We start from the raw sequence: 21,666 nt of genomic DNA on the forward strand, positions 1-21,666 counted from the left end.
GCATGTCCTCCAGGTGCCCCTGTTGCCATCAGGGGTGCTACATCTGGTTGGGGAAGCCCGTGTGCAGGAGCTGTGGTGGTCCATCTGTGGGCCAGTAACTGGGTGGCCCTCCCAATGCCTCCACCCCAGGAGTGGGGCAGCTGAGGCAACGATTATTTAGAAGTCCTACAGTAAAGAAATCCTTCCATATCTGCATTACTAAGATGACTGTACAAGTACATATAATACCAGTCCTGGGTATAGCTCAGAAAGGCAAAGTTGAGTCACTGCTTTTTATTTAATTTTAAATGTTGAATTAAAATTTCTACAGGTAATTTGGTATACTTTAAAATCACAGATATTAGAACTTAAGCAACCTCAGAGGCCATAGTCCAACACAGATTTACATAGATGAGGAAGATGAAGACCGTAGAGATTAGCTAACATGCAAAAACACTCAGTAAATTATTGGCAGTCTAAAGTAGACATATCTTCTGGTTATACTAGTGCAAAATTGGTGTGAATAAAGACTGCTTAGTAAGTTGGCAAATGCTAGCAGAAATGGGAAAGGTGGAGCTAGCTGGCTACATTTCAAAGTTCTTAGCTGTTTTCAGGAACAGGGACATTTGTGACAATAAGTAAAAGAGAGTTGGTCAACTTAAGATCCAGGAGGTTTGGACAGAAGGCACAGCAAATTTAAAGCCTACAGAGGAAAGACAGACCTTAAAAAGAAATACAACTCAAGGACAACAGAATGCTCTAAGAAAAGAAATTCATGAATTTCTTGCCACACTGACCAAGAAACAGGCCAAGAAATCTCAAATGAAATGTTTCAGGAATCTAATGGGACTACACAGAACACCTTAAAATATCAAGCTCTTAAATGTAGATTAAACATATACGTACTGAATTTTTAGATGGAACTAAAAAGGGAAGCACAGCTAAGATGGAGGTAAAAGATCTAGGGAAGCTAGTATGTACTAAAGATGACAAAGTGTAGTTTAACAAGAAAAGACTTAGGCTCCTTTTAAAGTGGAAAAATACATTTATTTATACATTTATACATTTACAAACTCACACACACCCATATAATGGTGAGACCCAATTTAATACCTATTCAAGATAAGCTAAGGGGTGAAAAAAAATCTGCAATTCTCTCTTGCATTGCACAGGTGTGCAGGCTGGTAGCTCATGCCCAAGCTGTCCCGCTATAGGCCACTGTACACCTGAAGTATTGAGTTCATTTTGCCTGTTCTGTCTTACAAACGAGATGTATACAAACAGGAATGTATCCAGACTCCTCTCTAAGCAAAGAGCAAGGAGCCTAGAAAATGTGTCACATAAAAAATGGTGGGAGGATACAGTGGCTAAAGCCTGGCACAAGCCACTAGTAGTCTCAGCTGATGTCTTGGTTCAAGACCTTCATTGCCTGTGTGGTCTTCATCTTTCTGAACCTCAATCAAATGCACATAATAAGAATACTACCTCATGGAGTTGGGGTAAGAATTAAAAGATTTAATTCATGCACACAATGGCTCAAAAATTTTATGAGAAGGACAGAAGGACGTTAGAGCACATTAGAGTGTGGGAAGTAGAAAATAAAACTTAATAGCCACCATGTGGAAAAGGGGTTCAATTTATTCTGCATATCTACAGCAAATAAAACTAAAAACCATAGGTTCACACTATTAAAGGGGAAGATTTCAGGTCATTATAAGGAAAATTGAATGCTGGCCAAAAAGCTATGATTTCTTATGATCCTTTTGGCCACGGACAGATTCTCTTATCTTACTCCATGCCTCATACTGCCTAATTGAAGATTTAATCCCCCTCTTCTTTTGGATTAATTATCTGATAAGAAATTTCTAGCATCATAGTTCCAATACAAGTAAAAGTCCAAAGCTGGGTCTGTCACTAATACAATCATCCAGAGAGACTCATGGACATTCCAAGAGACTTCTCATAAGGCAGCTGTTCTGAATTAGCAACATGGCTTCACACACAAATTTTTAACATGCACGTAATGTAACTGAAACGTAAGTGCATTTAATATTAAAAAAAGTTCAAATCAATGTTAGTAAGGGCAGAAAATAGGGGAACAATAAAATTTTAAACTAAAGAAAAATAGATAAAAAGAAGTGAATTAATTTCTTGAGGAGAGGTGACGGAGGGAAGGAAGGCCCTTACAGTGACAGCAACACTTTTAAATGTTGTGGGAGACAACTATTAGAATCATAAAATGAGAGCTGGCAATCATAACAAGTAGCTTGTGATATCTGAGCTAGTATAATGTACATATAATCACCCCAAATTGGTACATTCATTTTTATTTGGTAAATTTTAAAATCAGTACAGTGCCAAGAAAGTATCATGCACAAAATTCATGCTCTCAATGGCAATATTACGTTATAAAATGATGAAATAAAAAGACACTTTTTAAAAAGTCAAATTTACCATTCACCAAAAGAAAAGTATTGTTTAACAAAAATCCCTACTACGCCAGGCTACTTAGATTCTAACAGAGCACTCCAGGAGAAACCAAAATCAGTTATGGAATGTTCTGAGCTGGCATCTATTTGCGAAACTGTCTCAGAGTACAACTAAATTACTGGGGGTGGAAATAATCAACCAGAAGGCAATAATATTTATATGTAGGAGAAAATATTTGTCTGCTGTGGTAAATCAACAAATAGGTGTCTGTATTGTGCAAGGCACGGGATATCATTTATTATTTTGCTTTTCAAGGTTTAAAAAAGTTGCTTCCTGTACATTATTCACTTTTAAAATGTACATAATAAATTGGCTGCTTGTCATCTTGCTGGACCTTATTGATAACAGGATGCAATGTTTTTATGCTCTGAGACATGCAGGATATGATGAGAGTTGGAGAAATAATCAGCACCTCAGGATTAAATATATTCAAAGACCTGGATTCTGGTCCCAACTATTCTACCGATAAACTGAGTGACCTTGGGTTGGTCACTTAACCTCTCTGAGCCTCTGTTTTCTCACTGGCAAATTATAATCGTACTTGCTCTGCCTGCTTCACACTGCTGCTATTCAAATCAAACAAAATGCCACACAACTGTCCTCAGAAAAATACAAAACACATTAGAACACTTCTACCTATCTATATAAAAAGTTTTAAAGGTTTGTCAATGTATTTTCCAATCTATCTGAAAAAACAAACAAAAAATTAGGCAAACAAAAAAACACAACTGCCCCAATCTTGGTTTTCATTGAAAAGGATTCAAAAACTCTTATACTGTAAATTTACTCACTCTCAATAGAATTAAAGATATAGTTTAAATTATCAAAAAAATTTATGGGAAAAATTGTTCAACAATTTTTTTCAAAAATACTCTCCAAATGCCGTACAAAAGTTCTTTCCAGCAGATGGCAGTATGCACATTTTAGAGAAGGGTGAAGGAGCAGCTGCTTTACACACCTGAATGTACTTACCTACCAGTTGGTATGTCTGCCTTTTTGGATATTTACACACAAATAAAATAACTTCTTTAAAATTAAATAGGAATTTAAAAATATTCTACCCAAGGGAAACACTGAGTCACTGGACTCTTAAAAGCAAAGAAAAACATTGAAGACATCTTTATTTAGATTGTTTTTCAGTGTCATCTGATCAAGGCATTACATAAGAGGCATAAAGAAGCTTATGATCTGGCTCTAAATTAATCATGAATTTTAACAATCAATAAATGATATACAGAAAGAACTAAAAGCATATCATACTGAATTAATCTTTTGAATCTGTCAAGATGAATGAAAATAATATTTGTTAAGAAAGCATTTTTACAACACTTAGTAACAAGGAAAGCAACTTTTTCCTAAGTTACAGCAGAATCAAGAACAAAGAAAACAGCATTACATAGATCTTTCCAGGTTCCAGACACTGTTCTAAATACTTTACCTATATTAATTCAAGTAATCCTTGCGACAACATTAAAGATATTATTATCTCCATTTTACATCTAATGAAATTGGGGCTCAGAGAAGTTAAGTACCTTGCCCAAGGTCACACAGGTAGCACACAGAGCAAAGGATTAACACCTAGGCAGTCTGGCTCCACAGTCAGTAGTTTTTACCAACTTGCTACACTTCCACACACCTGCAGACCACAGCACTGTCACTATGCAAAACAGATCTAATTTTAGAATAATCAAGAGTGATTCATTACCCCTGAGTTTAAGAAACTGATGTGGAAGCATACTGATAAAGATAACTTAAAAACTTCACTTCCTTTTCATAATTTTCCTTCGTGTAAATTTTAAGAAAATGAGGAATTAGACTCTACTTACTCCAAATAAGGATTTCTTGATGGTCAATAATAATCTAAAATCACACTGGGAAAAAATAAAGAGGAGCTAGAGCAGATCACTGGAAAAACCGAATAAGAAAAGATAGGGCTGAAATTTATAACCAGTGTTTTGGGTTGTAAGCAAAGCGTTAATCATAAACATTCTAAGAATTCATATATTAGACACTATATAATGCAAATCAAAGTTTATCTATGCAAAACTGAATATCCTTTCACCATGTCGGCCAATCTGTGGAGCATGGGTAAATTTTCTATGAGGTGTTCAGGGTTGAGCCCAGAGTATTTATTAAATTACCTGAAAAAAGGAGTAAACAGAACATTAATTTAATTTTCAGATGACCTTAAATTGCAAGGGGTTGCCAAAGTGAGGGGGGGAGAAAAGGTAATGATTTTAGGAATACTTGATTTGATTGATCAAGTATTCCTTTCCTTGAAAGGAAAATTCCTTCCAGGTTTGTTCCCTGACAGGACAATTTTTCCTAGGACATTTCCCTGGCAGGACAATCTGACCTGCTTTGTCTGACTAGTTGATAAACAGCTTTGTCTGGCTTCAGCAAAGCAACATTAATTTTTCTTTCAGATGGGTGGGTGAGGTCTTGAGAGGCAGTATAGATCAGTGGTTAAGGGCATGGGCTTCACAGCCAAACTGCTTGGGTCTGCTCTTAGCTATGTGACCTTGGGCATATTATTTGTCTCTGTGCCTCAGTTTTCTCATCTGCAAAATGGGATAATTATACTACTGTCCTTATAGGATTGCTGAGAGGAATAAATGAGCTCAATTATGTACAGTGGTTAATGGTGCCTGGGCCTTTCAAATATAAAAATGAAAATTGTTAGCCATCATTAGTAATATTATTCACACAGAAGCAAATAAATGGTATGCATGTATAATTTTTTTAAAGAGATTTTGGTTAACTAAAGGCAAAGAAGTAATGACAAGATAGCCTGGGTGATTTTGGCTGGACATAAAAGAATCCTGTAATGGACTTGGAAACTATATAACTCTATCCACAACCATCCCTTGTAGAACTAAAATTTCCAAACACATACCTGCTTGGATCTGCAGTCCTATCCTCTATGTTCTTTTTACTCAGAGGAGATAGCTGTCTCCTAACCTGTCAACTCCTCTTCCCTCACCTCCAATTTCAGACTAATAATAAAAACTTTTAAAAAATTGAAATATACTTGATTTACAATGTTTTGTTAGTTTCAGGTGTACAGCAAAGTGACTCAGTTATACTCTTTCTTCAGATTCTTTTCCCTTATGGGTTATTACACGATATTGAATATAGTTCTCTGTGCTATATAGTAGCTCCTTGTTGGTTATCTATTTTATATATAATAGTGTGTTAATTTCAAACTCCTAATTTATCCTTCCCCTAATAACTACTTTTTATGAATAGCCTTATCTAATATTTACTGAACTGAATTGTGCCTAATGCTCCTAGAGGTGGGGAACTGAATAGTAAATGAGTTTGAATCTCTGTTCTTATCATGAATATATTCTAATAGGTAAAATAAACTCTAAGCACGGAAAAAATAAATAAACACACAAAGACATGCAGATAAGGTCATTTCTGATGGGAATGGGTGCTATGAAAAAAATAAGTTTGAGTGATGAGATAGAGGATGAGAGGGAGAGGAAGAAGCTACCTGAGACTGGGGGTTGGGGGTGGGTCACAGCCAGGAGATACATGTGGACAAGAAGGAAATGGGCATGTGTGTCTCTGGGGAACAAGCGATCCAGGCAAAGGGAAGAGCTGGTACAAAAGCTCAACCTCTATTATCATGAAAGCTCAGACCCTACAAAGGAGACATCTTCATCATTTTAAAAAGAGACTGAGACCCAGAGAAGTTATACAGTTTTTCCCCCAAATGATTAGCACAGCCAAAATTCCAATAAGTCTATGTGATGCCAGTGCCTATTCCTGTTCACAACCACCTTGCCTGTCTTTTTCGTTCTGTCAGAGAGGATGTGCTAACTCTCTTTTTTTTAGGCTCTTTCTCACTTCCTTAAAGACATATGCTCCAAAAAATCGACTCCATTTCCCATATTCAATCGCTCCCCTTCTTGGGGTTCCTTTTCCTCTTTTACTAACATTCTCAATTTTCCTTCATCATGAAAAAATAAGTCACCTACAATATTTTGTAGCATTTAGTACTGTTTACAACTATGTTCATCAATGATACTATTCAATTTCTTTAGCAATATTAGCTCCTTTTTTGCTGCCTACCCCACACACGTCAGCGTCTCAATGTTTTGTTTTCAATCCTCTTCTCGCATACTTTTGCAGCAATATTTCATCCACTGCTGTTTCTTCAACCAGTATCTATAGCCTGATGAATTCCACATATCTCATACTGATTCACCTCCCTCATGCTTCACAGCCATCTGTTCAACTCTAGTAACAGATCTATCTATTTGGAAGTATACCTATATATCACAAAGTATACTCACCCTCTCCAGAAAACCTGTTCTTCTCTCAATATTCTATCACACTTAAAGATGAAACCATCTTGATTCCTTCTTCTTCTTCAAGTAGTCAATCTGTCACCAAGTCCTGTGGGCATCCCTCACGCTTGTCTCTTCCTTCCACCTTCACATCCGGCAGCTCAGTATGTGCCCTACTCAGTTGGACTGCTACGACAACCTCTTAAAACTTTTGCAAATGTTTTCATTTGGGTAATTTGGGCCCATTTAGGTAGTTCTCCAGATTATCAGGGTCAGATGGTTGTTTTCCCGAAGCGTGAGTCTCTCCTTTTATGTTAATTTTGCTTTTACTTCCCTTAAACATCAAAGGAGCTTTGGGAGGAGCAAGAGGCAATTCAGCTATAAGATCTTACAAACTCTTCCAGCCTTTGGAACAGTGGAAACATACCAAAAGCTCAGGTAGAACTGACTTCTTTCTTCAAGAATGAGAAAGACGATTCTCTTAGTAAGCTAAAAAGTTTTTCTGTGTTTTAGGACCCTCGGAAAAATAAAGGTTGGAATAAACCAGGGGAAAAAAGTTTTTATTGATTTTTCAGTTAAAATCAAAGGGACTGGAGAGCCTCAAGATGGCGGAAGAGTAAGACGAAGAGATCACCTTCGTCCCTGCAAATACATAAGAAATACATCTACATGTGGAACAACTCCTACAGAACACCTACTGAACACTGGCAGAAGACAGACCTCCCAAAAGGCAAGAAACTCCCCACGTACCTGGGTAGGGCAAAAGAAAAAAACAAAGCAGAGACAAAAGGACAGGGACAGGACCTGCACCAGCGGGAGGGAGCTGTGAAAGAGGAAAGGTTTCCACACACTAGGAAGCCCCTTCGCGGGCGGAGACTGCAGGTGGCGGAGGGGGGAAGCTTCAGAGCTGCGAAAGAGAGCGCAGCAACAGGGGTGCAGAGGGCAAAGCAGAGAGATTCCCACACAGAGGATCCGTGCCAACTGTCACTCACCAGCCCGAGAGGCTTATCTGCTCACCTGCCGGGGCGGGCGGGGCTGGGAGCTGAGGCTCGAGCTTCGGTCGGAGCACTGGGAGAGGACTGGGGTTGGCAGCGTGGACACAGCCTGCAGGGGGTTAGTGCGCCACGGCTAGCTGGGAGGGAGTCCGGGAAAAGTCTGGAGCTGCTGAAGAGGCAAGAGACTTTTTCTTGCGTCATTGTATCCTGGTGCGCGAGGAGAGGGGATTAAGAGCGCCACTTAAAGGAGCTCCAGAGAAGGGCGCGAGCCGCAGCTATCAGCTGGGACCCCACAGACGGGCATGGGACGCTAAGGCTGCTGCTGCCGCCACCAGGAAGCCTGTGTGCGAGCACAGGTCACTATCCACACCTTCTCTCCCGGGAGCCTGTGCAGCCCGCCACTGCCAGGGTCCCGTGATCCAGGGACAACTTCACCGGGAGAACGCACGGCGCGCCTCAGGCTGGTACAATGTCACGCCGGCCTCTGCCTCCGCAGGCTCGCCCCGCATCCGAACCCCTCCCTCCCCCCCGGCCTGAGTGAGCCAGAGCCCCTGAATCAACGGCTCCTTTAACCCCATCCTGTCTGAGCGAAGTACAGACACCCTCAGGCGACCTACACGCAGAGGCGGGTCCAAATCCAAAACTGAACCCCAGGAGCTGTGCGAACAAAGAAGAGAAAGGGAAATCTCTCCCAACAGCCTCAGGAGCAGCGGATTAAATCTCCACAATCAACATGATGTACCCTGCATCTGTGGAATACCTGAATAGACAACGAATCATCCCAAATAGAGGAGGTGGACTTTGGGAGCAATGATATATATATATATATATATTTTTTTCCTCGTTCTCTTTTTGTGAGTGTGTATGTGTATGATTCTGTGTGTGATTTTGCCTGTATAGCTTACCTTTTACCATTTGTCCTAGGGTTCTGTCTGTCCATTTTTTTTTTACTAAAAAAATTTTTTTCTTAGTAATTATTTTATATTTTAATAACTTCCTTCCTTCCTTCCTTCCTTCTTCCTTCCTTCTTCCTTCCTTCCTTTCTTCCTTTCTTTCTTTCCTCCCTTTTGTTCTGAGCCATGTGGAGGATAGGTTCTTGCTGCTACAGCGAGGCATCAGGGCTGTACCACTGAGGTGGGAGAGCCAAGTTCAGGACACTGGTCCACAAGAGACCACCCAGCTCCACATAATGTATCAAACGGCGAAAATCTCCCAGAGATCTCCATCTCAACGCCAAGACCCGGCTCCACTCAAGGACCAGCAAGCTACAGTGCTGGACATCCTATGCCAAACAACTAGCAAGACAGGAACACAACCCCACCCATTACCAGAGGTTGCCTAAAATCATAATAAGGCCACAGACACCCCAAAACACACCACCAGACATGGACCTGCCCACCAGAAAGACAAGATCCAGCCTCATCCACCAGAACACAGGTACTAGTCCCCTCCACCAAGAAGCCTACACAACCTACTGAACCAATAGCCACTGGGGCCAGACACCAAAAACAAGAGGAACTACGAACCTGCAGCCTGCAAAAAGGAGACCCCAAACACAGAAGTTAAGCAAAATGAGAAGATAGAGAAACACACAGCAGATGAAGGAGCAAGGTAAAAACCCACCAGACGTAACAAATGAAGAGGAAATAGGCAGTCTACCTGAAAAAGAATTCAGAATAATGATAGTAAAGATAATCCAAAGTCTTGGAAATAGAATGGAAAAAATACAAGAAACGTTTAACAAGGACCTAGAAGAAATAAAGAGTAAACAAACAGTGATGAACAACATAATAAATGAAGTTAAAAATTCTCTAGAAGGGATCAATAGCAGAATAACTGAGGCAGAATAACAGATAAATGATCTGGAAGATAAAATAGTGGAAATAACTACTGCAGAGCAAAATAAAGAAAAAAGGATGAAAAGAATTGACGACAGTCTTAGAGACCTCTGGGACAACATTAAACACACCAACATTCGAATTATAGGGGTCCCAGAAGAAAAAGAGGAAAAGAAAGGGACTGAGAAAATATTTGAAGAGATTATAGTTGAAAACTTCCCAAATATGGGAAAAGAAATAGTTAATCAAGTCCAGGAAGCACAGAGTCTCCCATACAGGATAAATCCAAGGAGAAACACGCCAAGACACACATTAATCAAACTATCAAAAATTATATACAAAGAACAAATATTAAAAGCAGCAAGGGAAAAACAACAAGTAACACATAAGGGAATCCCCATAAGGTTAACAGCTGATCTTTTAGCAGAAACTCTGCAAGCCAGAAGGGAGTGGCAGGACATATTTAAAGTGATGAAAGGGAAAAACGTGCAACCAAGATTACCCTACCCAGCAAGGATCTCATTCGGATTTGACGGAGAAATTAAAAGCTTTACAAATAGCAAAAGCTATGAGAATTCAGCACCACCAAACCAGCTTTACAAAAAATGCTAAAGGAACTTCTCTAGGCAGGAAACACAAGAGAAGGAAAAGACCTACAATAGGGCTTCCCTGGTGGCGCAGTGGTTGAGAGTCCGCCTGCCAATGCAGGGGACATGGGTTTGTGCCCCGGTCCGGGAATATCCCACATGCCGCAGAGCGGCTGGGCCCATGAGCCATGGCCGCTGAGCCTGCGCGTCCGGAGCCTGTGCTCTGAGGCAGGAGAGGCCACAGCAGTGAGAGGCCCACATACCTCAAAAAAAAAAAAAAAAAAAGACCTACAATAATAAACCCAAAACAATTAAGAAAATGGTAATAGGAACATACATATTGATAATTACCTTAAATGTAAATGGATTAAATGCTCCGAACAAAAGACATAGGTTGGCTGAATGGATACAAAAACAACATCCGTATATATGCTGTCTACAAGAGACCCACTTCAGACCTAGGGACACATACAGACTGAAAGTGAGGGGATGGAGAAAGATATTCGATGCAAATGGAAATCAAAAGAAAGCTGCAGTAGCAATTCTCATATCAGACAACATAGACTTTAAAACAGAGAGTATTACAAGAGACAAAGAAGGATACTACATAATGATCAAGGGATCGATCCAGAAGAAGATATAACAACTGTAAATATTTATGCACCCAACATAGGAGCACCTCAATACATAAGGCAAATACTAACAGGCATAAAAGGGGAAATTGACAGTAACACAGTAATAATAAAGGCCACATATGACAAACCCACAGCCAATATAATCCTCAATGCTGAAAAACTGAAACCATTTCCACTAAGATCAGGAACAAGACAAGTTTGCCCACTCTCACCACTCTTATTCAACATAGTTTTGGAATTGTTAGCCACAGCAATCAGAGAAAAAAAAAGAAATAAAAGGAATCCAAATTGGAAAAGAAGAAGTGAACCTATCACTGTTTGCAGATGACATGATACTATACATAGAGAATCCTAAAGATGCTACCAGAAACCTACTAGAGCTAATCAGTGAATTTGGTAAAGTAGCAGGATACAAAATTAATGCACAGAAATCTCTAGCATTCCTATACACTAATGATGAAAAATATGAATGTGAAATTAAGAAAACACTCCCATTTACCATTGCAACAAAAAGAATAAAATATCTAGGAATACACCTACCTAAGGAGACAAAAGACCTGTATGCAGAAAATTATAAGACACGGGTGAAAGAAATTAAAGATGATACAAATAGATGGAGAGATATACCATGTTCTTGGATTGGAAAAATCAACATTGTGAAAATGACTCTACTACCCAAAGCAATTTACAGATTCAATGCAATCTCTATCAAACTACCACTGGCATTTTTCACAGAGCTAGAACAAAAAATTTCACAATTTGTATGGAAACACAAAAGACCCCGAATAACCAAAGCAATCTTGAGAAAGAAAAACGGAGCTGGAGGAATCACGCTCCCTGACTTCACACTATACTAGAAAGCTACAGTAATCAAAACAGTATGACACCGGCACAGAAACAGAAATATAGATCAATGGAACAGAACAGGAAGCCCAGAGATAAACTCACACACATATGGTCACCTTATTTTTGATAAAGGAGGCAAGAATATACAGTGGAGAAAAGACAGCCTCTTTAATAAGTGGTGCTGGGAAAACTGGACAGCTACATGTAAAAGAATGAAATTAGGACACTCCCTAACACCATACACAAAAATAAACTCAAAATGGATTAAAGTCCTAAATGTAAGGCCAGACACTATAAAACTCTTAGAGGAAAACTTAGGCAGAACACTCTACGACATAAATCACAGCAAGATCCTTTTTGACCCACCTCCTAGAGAAATGGAAAAAAAAAAAAAAAAACATGGGACCTAATGAAACTTAAAAGCTTTTGCACAGCAAAGGAAACCATAAACAAGACAAAAAGACAACCCTCAGAATGGGAGAAAATATTTGCAAATGAAGCAACTGACAAAGGATTAATCTCCAAAATTTACAAGCAGTACATGCAGCTCAACATTAAAAAAACAAACAACCCAATCCAAAAGTGAGCAGAAGACCTAAATAGACATTTCTCCAAAGAGATATATAGATTGCCAACAGACACATGAAAGAATGCTCAAAATCATTAATCATTAGAGAAATGCAAATCAAAACTACAATATGAGATATCATCTCACACCAGTCAGAATGGCCATCATCAAAAAATCTTCAAGCAATAAATGCTGGAGAGGGTGTGGAGAAAAGGGAACCCTCTTGCACTGTTGGTGGGAATGTAAATTGATACAGCCACTATGGAGAACAGTATGGAGGTTCCTTAAAAAACTAAAAATAGAACTACCATACGACCCAGCAATCCCACTACTGGGCATATACCCTGAGAAAACCATAATTCAAAAAGAGTCATGTACCAAAATGTTCATTGCAGCTCTACTTACAATATCCAGGACATGGAAGCAACCTAAGTGTCCATCAACAGATGAATGGATAAAGAAGATGTGGCATATATATACAATGGAATATTACTCAGCCATAAAAACGAATGAAACTGACTTATTTGTAATGAGGTGGATGGACCTAGAGACTGTCATACAGAGTGAAGTCAGTCAGAAAGAGAAAAACAAATATCATATGCTAACACGTATATATGGAATCTAAAAAAAAATGCTTCTGAAGAACCTAGGGGCAAGATGGGAATAAAGATGCAGACTTACTAGAGAATGGACTTGAGGATATGCGGAGGGGGAAGGGTAAGCTGTGACAAAGCGAGAGAGAGGCATGGACATATATACACTACCAAACGTAAAATAGATAGCTAGTGGGAAGCAGCCACATAGCACAGGGAGATCAGCTAGGTGGTTTGTGACCACCTAGAGGGGTGGGATAGGGAGGGTGGGAGGGAGGGAGACGCAAGCGGGAAGAGATATGGGGACATATGTATAACTGATTCACTTTGTTATAAAGCAGAAAGTAACACACCATTGTAAAGCAATTATACTCCAATAAAGATGGTAAAAGATTTTTTGGATAAAATAAATAAATCTAAAAGAAAAAAAATCAAAGGGCCCTCTGAAGCAGCAACACTGTGTGGATATCATATTAATTTAACCTGTGTTGAAGGGACTGTGTTCCAGAATGACAGGTCCAGCATATTCCAGGGAAGGCGTACATGTTTATCTAAGGGGCAGCTGAACTGATGTGTGATTACTCCAAAGTGTCTCTGTGACCTGGTGTGTTCAGTCCACATTGGAGACATTAAGGCAATTTGTTGAGGCAGGGAGGGGTGGTATAAACCATATGGAGTTTGCAGCCAGATGAACTATGGTTTGTCCCCTAATTCTGGCACTTAGATACTATGTGTCTATATTTATAGCACAGTGTCTAACAGAGTCTCTTCCTCGAAATCATTCAAATTCATCCAGAATTCTCTTTTTCAAACACAGACTAATCTTCTTTAAAACCCTTTTCATAAACTCTCGTCATTAGCAAGGTGAAATTCAAACTCCTTGGGATGGCACCTACATTTTTCTAAAGGTAGCCGCAGATGCTCTACTCAGCCTCATCTGCCATCTCCCCTAAATACTCTTCAATTTCACCTAAAGACACACCTCCAGTGGCTCCAAAGGCATTATGAGCTACCACTTTTAGAATCCTTTTAAAATCTGTTCCCCATCTTCCAAAACCCATCTTCTCTTTTTCTAGCTGGGAAATGCCAATTCAGTCTTTAAAGTCCAACTCAGGTGGCACATCCTCTATGAAGATTTCATTTGCCAATGGCATTATTTGCCAAACCACATCTCCTTCTTTTCAATTAATGTTTACACAGTACTTCGTGGCTGAATCTTTTTTTTTTTTTTTTTCTGGTACGCGGGCCTGTCACTGTTGTGGCCTCTCCCGTTGCAGAGCACAGGCTCCGGACGCGCAGACTCAGCGGCCATGGCTCACGGGCCCAGCCGCTCTGCGGCATGTGGGATCTTCCCGGACGGGGGCACGAACCCGTGTCCCCTGCATTGGCAGGCAGACTCTCAACCACTGCACCACCAGGGAAGCCCGTGGCTGAATCTTCTGAAGAAACTATCACTTTTAATTATTATTTCTTGATTTATTTCACTGCTAGAATTAGCTTCTTGTGAAAAGGAGCTAAATTTTATTAATTTTTGCCTCCCTAGAAGCTAACAGGACTTGGCCTATGGGAGGGTATGTATGCTAGGTGAATAAATGTCTACAGGACTGATGTGAATTCAATTGTAAAAAATGGATTAAAGATAATAACCCAAAACAGAAAACTGCTGCATGATTTGCTCAAGTTGCCTGAACATGTATACTTCCCAGATAAATCTGCCTTGCACTCACATTCAGCATTTTCAGAAACACTAGTTAAGAAATTAAAAGCAGTGTAGAGACTGAATCATCACTAAGTAACCAATAACCACATTTATTTGCTAACTGTTGAATAAGTCCATTAATGCTCTGTTAGGACTAGAGTACTTCCACGGAGTATAAATTTTCTTGTAAGAGTATTAAGTAGGGAAGCTTGCCATGTCCAGAAAACACATCTGTGAGTTACTAGTTCATTGTCCATCACAGATGGCCAATTTCAGTATACGAAAAAATTGAATTCTCTTTTAATTATCAGTGGGTACTTGTAATTACAAGATTTTTTTTCATACTGGGAGCCATCCTTTTAAATGAATTGTTTTCTTTTGGTTAATCCTGAGATTAAGGCATTGACTCAATTCTCTGCAGGGCACAACAGACCCAGATCACTTCACAGATCTTAGCAAATGACAAGAATACCTGCCACAGCGAAGTGTTGGTGACAGGGAATATCTGGCACATTGAAAGAAAACAACCCACACCCTTAAGTGCAGAATCTGCTTTATCACCCTGTTAGGGAGAATCTTAAACTAGATTGCTAGCTGATTCAATTCAACCAGACAAGTAACTGAATTCTCAACTTCAATGACTTGAATGGTATTCTAACAAGACACAGGAATGAGTAAAGGAAAGACATCAGAGTTTTATTTGGCAATGGATATACAAAGTGCCTCGATTTTGCAACAAGAGGTAGTGAATCTTAAGGAGGAAGAGTACTGGACTCTGAAGGCAGAAAGATCTGTACTGGCTCAAGTCTTGGCTGTGCCACCTATTAGCTGTCTGACTCTGGAAAGGTCACCTAAACTCTCTAAATCTCAATCTCTTAATTTACAAACTAGGACTGAAAATGAACATATTTCATAGTTGAAGAATTTTCTATAATTCTTGTGGAGTATTTAGCACAGCACCAGGCACAGAGCAAAGGCTAAAATTTAGTTGGTAGTCGTATAAGCCTCCATCCTTAACAACATTAAATCATTCTTTTGAATCTAGACCTGAAACTAGATAATTGCAAACATCTTCAAAGATTTCATCATTAACTTTGATTCCACACAATCTATTTTTTTTTTCATAGACTACCCCATCTACATGAATGGCACCATCATCCAGCAGTATTCAAACCAGAACAGTGTAAATCATGGTGGATTCCTCCCTTTCCTTCAGCCCCCTATTTGATCCACTGACAAATTCTATTGATTCTACTATCAATACCTCCTTATTATTGCAATCACCATTGTCCAGTAAACCATCTTCTCTTGCCTAGACATCTACAGTTGATTTCTAATTGATCTGGCTTCATTGTCCCTAGATCGCTGCCATCTATTCTTTACAACACAGAAAGACGCTTTCAATGGCTTTCCATGAATTTGCTTAAAATTGAATTCAATCTCCTCCCATGACCTGACCTGAAAGGTGCTTGCCCTGTTCTTCAAGCTGCACCTGACTCCTTGTACACTGGACTCAAGCCACACTGGCTTTCTTTTTGTAACTAAAACACCTGTCCTTGTTAAATGACTGGCTCTTTCTTTCATTTTAAATCTCAATTTAACCATCATTTCTTGGGAGAAGAGTTTCTTGATCATCTTGTCTATGTATAATCCCTATCACCCATTAGTCCTGTTATTCCCTTTCCAAGCAAACTGTTCGTTCCCTGCATAGCTCTTATCACAATCTTTGATGTGTTTATTTGATTTCCCCACCAATTTGTAATCTGAATTTCTGTCTTTTGTGTTCCCAACTAAATGCTTGGTATATAGCATTAAAATATTTGTTAAAATACTAAGCCAGTTAAAATTTTATTGGATGTGGCAATGTGGCAGACAGTGTTTTAGACATTGTAAATATGAAGCTTAATAATGTGTAGTAACTGCACCCAAGGAGCAAACAACCTTTCAGAGAGCTGCTGCCAGGGAATTCACACATTTTATAATAAGGAGGGGATGATTTGTTTAAGGTTCACTGGAGTTGATATTTGATCCTGATCTTGATAAATGAAACGTTACCAGAAAAGAAAAATGGGGATGCAGGGGGAGGAAAGAACAATGGGAAGAAGTTATTTTGGAGAGACCAAAGAACAAAGGCATGAAGGTGGATTTTAATTGCCAGGATACCTATTACCCATTGCCTTGGTTCTGAACACAAAAGAAATTGTGAAAAGATGAGGTTTTCTGAAGCCAACATAACTTATTTCTTCTGACGAACAATAACCACTGTAACCGAAACAGTATAGAATACTTATGCTGTTATTTCGTCATCTATAAAGTGACGGGATCATAATAATATGCTTTTTATGGTTCTTCCAAATGGGAAATCTCATGACTCTTGGTTTTTCTTTTATATTATAAGCTTCTTGACGGCAGGGATCATTGTACTGATGGTTCAATAAATGTTTAATGAATAGATTCACTTTTACACAAATTATATTCATGTGATATTTTGCCCAGTAGTCCCAATATATGTGGATTTCAAATTCTGATGCCAATTTATTAACAACTGTGAAAACCAACACAGGATCTACTTTTTGGATTGCTTTTGGAAGCAAGTTAGGTGGGTTAAATTTTAGTCAATCTTGGAATCTTAATACTTCTCTAACCTTTCCTTTATCCTATCATAAATGGATATATTAAAAAGGAAAGCATTGCAAGAGACAAAGAAAGGATAACAATAAGATAGTGATGCCTTCAACCTTCATCACCAAAATGTGTAAAAGTGAATATGTGAAGAAAGAAAAGTGCCAATGATTCCCAGAGCCAAGACAAATCATGGTAAATACTAGTTAGGTGTTGTAGTGACTGAGGGAAATTCTAGCTTCCAAAAGGATTAGAGTAGATGGAACATATGTCTTTTATGTCCTTTTAATTGTCTTTCACTCAATAATTTGGTAAAACACTAACCAGTTCCAGCAACAACAGCAAAATGGCATGATCCTCTAGCACCAGCTTGTATTTCCTTCAAATCAAACTAACATTTAGAAGAGCAGTCTTCATTTCATCACCTTTACCGAACTCTGTGCTTCATGGTCTTAACCTGCCAAGAATTTCTTTATATTCTCCCAATGTCTTAAACACAGTAAATATCCACCTACTATTGGCTCAATAACTAGTTTTTAAACAGAACTAAACGAAGAAGAGAAACCTCTCTGCGAAGTTCTGTAATTGCTATCTATCTTCATTTTCTTATTTTGCATTAATTTCCTTCATGCAACCTATATGTAGCCAAATTCAAGTATATACTATGCATCTTTTTGGAGCTTTGAATATTCAACTATCTTCTCTGTCTGGAATTCCCTGTCATTCATCTTCAAAGACCTAATTTCTAACTAACATTCAAGGCCTAGTTCAAGCACACTTGTTCCTCATATCCTTCCTCATTCCTCTACTTCAAAGACATCTCTAATATTCTTCCTCCATAGCACAGAATCTATAGTTTCTTTCAATCAATTAGCACTTTCTAGATTGCTTTATACATACTAATTTACAAACCTAATTTCCCCTAGTAAAGTACATCCCCAAGGGGGAAAAGCATCTCTATCATATTAGGCTTCTGGTTTGAATAACTGGGTGCCTAAGAGAGTCGTTTACTGAGAAAAGGAAGGACAGACAGTCAAGACTTAATTTGTTTGCTCTCAACTCTGAAGGTATCTGGAAGAAAACTAGGCTGAAACAAAAAAAATATAATTTTTAATAAAACTTCATCAAACTGGTACACTTAAAATACATATTGTATGTCACTTATGCTTTAATGAAAGTTGATGTTTAAGAGTAATGGTTTTCAATATTTCAATATTGATTTTATTTACTATTATATCACATATTCATTGCATATCTTCTCATGTTGTGGTTAGCAAAAATACACAAATCACTCTCTCTGACAACCTATCTCTACCCATAATTGAAGTCTCCCCAAAATATCATTTTATATTATAACCTTTAAGAGTTAAAAGCACAGTAAATTAAACAAGGGAAAAATCAAATAAGGGCTTCTTTTAATGCATTTAATTTTATCTTTAATTTCATTCTGAAATAATTTCAGACTTACAAAAAAGGGTGAAAATATAGAACAAAGAATTTCCACATACCCTTCACCCAGGTTCTTCAAATGCTAACATTTACCAAAATCACAGTATACAGTACAAATCTAGAAAATTAATATTAATGTGATACAATTAACTAATCTAAAGACCCACTTAACATTTTGTCAACTGTCCCACTAATATCCTTTATTTGGTCCATGATCCAATCTATGCCATTCGGTTGCCGTATCTTCTTAGTCTTCCTGAATCTGGGACAGTTCCTCAGTTTTTCTTTCCTGACCCGGAGAGCTTTGAAGATTACTGGTCAGTTAGTTTGTAGAATGCCCCTCAATCTGAGTTATTCTGATGGCTCCTCATGATTAAATTCTGTTATGAGCTATAATAGCACAGAAGTGATATTGTGCCCTCTAGAGCACAGGATGTTAATGTGACTCATTAGGGGTAAGATTAACTTTGACCCCGTGGTTAAGATGCTGTCTGCCAGGTTTCACAAATGTAAAGTTACTCATTTTCCCTTTGTGATTAATAAGTCCTTTGTGAGGAGATACTTTGAGACTATGTATATACCCGATTTCTCATTATATTTTCGTCCACTGTCATTCGTTGATGGTACTTCTCTGCAAAAATTATTACTGTCGTCTTTGGCAATTAGCAATTTTTAAAATTTCTATCATTTCTGCTACATTTATTAGATGGAGTTCTACTACAGGGAAGAAATGTCCCCCATTTACTTAGTCAATTATTATATTATATTAGGCAATAATTTACATAGTCATTTATTTGCATCAGTATTAACTCACAACAATTTCTTGTGTGTATATGCCCAGCAGTGGGATTGGTGGGTCGTATGGTAGGTCTATTTTTAGTTTTTTAAGGAACCTCCGTACTGTTCTCCATAGTGGCTGTACCAATTTACATTCCCACCAACAGTGCAAGAGGGTTCCCTTTTCTCCACACCCTCTCCAGCATTTACTGTTTGCAGATTTTGTGATGATGGCCATTCTGACTGGTGTTAAGATGATACCTCATTGTAGTTTTGATTTTCATTTCTCTAATAATGAGTGATGTTGAGCATTTTTTCTTGTGTCTGTTGGCCATCTGTATGTCTTCTTTGGAGAAATGTCTATTTAGGGCTTCTGCCCATTTTTGGATTGGGTTGTTTGTTTTTTTTGATATTGAGCTACATGAGCTGTTTGTATATTTTGGAGATAAATCCTTTGTCCATTGCTTCATTTGCAAATATTTTCTCCCATTATGAGGGCTGTCTTTTCGTCTTGTTTATGGTTTCCTTTGCTGTGCAAAAGCTTTTAATTAAGTTTCATTAGGTCCCATTTTTTTATTTTTGTTTTTATTCTCATTACTCTAGGAGGTGTGTCAAAAAAGATCTTGCTGGGCTTCCTTGGTGGCGCAGTGGTTGAGAGTCTGCCTGCCGATGCAGGGGACACGGGTTCGTGCCCCGGTCCGGGAGGATCCCACATGCCGCGGAGCGGCTGGGCCTGTGAGCCATGGCCACTGAGCCTGAGCGTCTGGAGCCTGTGCTCCACAACGGGAGAGGACCTCGTACCGCAAAAAAAAAAAAAAAAAAAAAGATCTTGCTGTGATTTATGTCAAAGAGTGTTCTGCCTATGTTTTCCTCTAAGAATTTTATAGTGTCTGGCCTTACATTTAGAGAAAACCATAATTCAAAAAGACACATGCACCCCAATGTTCATTTTAGCACTGTTTACAATAGCCAGGACATGGAAACAACCTAAATGTCCATCAACAGAGGAACAGATAAAAGAAGATGTGGTACGTACATACAATGGAATATTACTCAGCCATAAAAAGTAACGAAATTGGGTCATTTGTAGAGACGTGGATGGACCTAGAGTCTGTCACACAGAGTGAAGTAAGTCAGAAAGAGAAAAAGAAATATTGTATATTAACGCATATATGTGGAATCTGAAAAAACTGGTATAGACCATCTTATTTACAAAGCAGAAATAGAGACATGGACATAGAGAACAAACGTATGGCTACCAAGGGGTAAAGGGGTGGTGGTGGGATGAATTGGGAGATTGGGATTGACATATATACACTATTGATACCATGTATAAAATAGATAATGAGAACCTACTGTACAGCACAGGGAATTCTACTCAATGCTCTGTGGTGACCTAAATGGGAAAGAAATCCAAAAAAGAGGGGATATATGTATACATATAGCTGATTCACTTTGCTGTACAATAGAAACTAACGCAACCTTTAAAGTAACTATACTCCAATAAAAGTTTAAAATATAGAGACTTTCTTTTGTTGTATGTATTATAATTCATTATTATCATTTTTTTTTTTTTTTGCTCATATTATCTCAGATTTGGCAATTGGGAGCTACTTTAATTTGGGTCTACAACAGGGTTCTTAACCTAGATGAGTTTCAAGTGGGCTTTGTTTTTCTTAAACGGTAAGTGTTATTTTCCCCTTAAGTACAATTTTCATGGTTTGCCTCAAATTCATAAATAAATCCAAGACTCTAAAAAAAGTCAAAACCATTGTTCTTATCTACTAATACATACATTATGACTGCTGTATTATTTTGATTAGTTGGAGTTTTGAGGTTTGAGGTGATGATTATGGACCAGGTCAGAAAATTAAGAAAAGAGTAAAAGTCAGCAGGATTTTCTTCACTCCTGCAAGTCACTATGATGTTACACAGTAGTTAACATTATAGCCTACTTTTTTGAGTGGCCCATCCGAAGCATTAATGAGTACATATGTTCTTCAATTCTCATCACAAAGTGTCCTTCAAATATATTTTTGAAAACTGTGTACTAATGACTATTAACATAAATGTTGAAGTGACGTGGAATTAAAATGGGAGCCAGAGACAAAACCAGCCTGGCCCTGCAACTAGGTACTTGACACTAGGTAAGTAACCTACCAATTATCCTCAATCTCCATAATCTTCAAAAAGGAAATGTTAGAGAGGATCACCTCTATTGTTTCCTCCTGTGTTCTAAAGTGTGATTCTATGCTAGGACATATCAATGGTAACTTTTACCTAAGGACCT

At 38.4% G+C, this 21,666-nt stretch overlaps 1 protein-coding gene across 2 annotated transcripts in view; it reads right to left on the minus strand.

The window, feature by feature from the left end:
• ADAMTS3 (ADAM metallopeptidase with thrombospondin type 1 motif 3) overlaps positions 1-21,666 on the minus strand; it is a 289,741-nt gene that overhangs the window by 39,619 nt on the left and 228,456 nt on the right. The gene's annotated exons all lie outside the window — the stretch shown is intronic.

This window comes from Tursiops truncatus, chromosome 5, assembly GCF_011762595.2.
Source record: "Tursiops truncatus isolate mTurTru1 chromosome 5, mTurTru1.mat.Y, whole genome shotgun sequence".
Lineage (NCBI taxonomy): Eukaryota > Metazoa > Chordata > Mammalia > Artiodactyla > Delphinidae > Tursiops > Tursiops truncatus.